Source organism: Acomys russatus, chromosome 4 (genome assembly GCF_903995435.1).
Source record: "Acomys russatus chromosome 4, mAcoRus1.1, whole genome shotgun sequence".
In the NCBI taxonomy this organism is placed as follows: domain Eukaryota; kingdom Metazoa; phylum Chordata; class Mammalia; order Rodentia; family Muridae; genus Acomys; species Acomys russatus.
Window position 1 is genome coordinate 32,962,131 of NC_067140.1, and position 884 is coordinate 32,963,014.

General features: G+C 42.5%; 1 non-coding gene across 1 annotated transcript; it reads left to right on the plus strand.

Annotated features, from left to right (window-relative positions):
* Positions 1–472: 472 nt before the first annotated feature.
* Positions 473–560, plus strand: LOC127188731 (small nucleolar RNA U83B). The gene has a single exon (XR_007830578.1). It is a non-coding gene; the product is annotated as a small nucleolar RNA U83B (small nucleolar RNA).
* The last annotated feature ends 324 nt before the right edge of the window (positions 561–884 follow it).

Here is an 884-nt window from a genome sequence, read left to right on the forward strand (position 1 = left end):
ATGTGGTCAACATAACAGACTATCTTGTCTAAAAATGTAATCAGTTAGATTACGAAGATCCAATTCAAAAATTTTATGAAAGGATTTGTTTAGAATTTATTTATTTTTATGTTTTGCCTGTATACAAATGCACCACATATGCTCAGTGTCTGTGGAAGACAGAAGGGACTGTCAGATTTCCTAGAACCAGAGTTGTGGATGGTTGCGAGATACCATATGGCTGATGGACTGAGTCTAGTTCCTCTACAGGAGCAACAGACTCAACTGCTGAGCCATTTCTCCAGCCTTCAGTTACAAAGTTTTGACACAAAATTAATTGGCTATGGGATCCTCTGAACACTTGGAGTCTGTTAGAAAGTAAGTGGATCCTCCACTAACCTCAAGCCTGGTAGAACATCTGGCCATGCAAATAGTGGAGAGAGCTGACAGCCAACAACAGTGCCTTGGTCATGAGCAATATGGATCTCTAGTTGAGGTTCAAAAAGAGGTCTTACTGCCTGGGAACAGCACCCGAGCAAAACTGAGGAACCATTCCTTCTTGTCTTTCTTTTGAGAACAGCTCTGGTGCGGATGGTTGGCTATGTGACTGGCTAAGTGGCCTCATTGATCAAAAGCTTTTTATGATTCCCTAGGGTGGCTTTCTCCATTACGATGAAGCGACCAATGACTTTGCTATGTTTAAAGGCTCTGTGGTGGAAACCAAGATGGGAAGGTTTACTTTTTGCAAGTCCTTGCTGGTGCAGATCAAAAGGCGAGCTCTAGAGACGATTGATCTGAAGTTCATTGACAGCATCTCCAATTTTGGCCATGGTCATTTGCAGACCATAGAGAAGAAGAAGGCATTTATGGGATCACTCAAGAAAGACCGCATTGCCAAAGTGGAA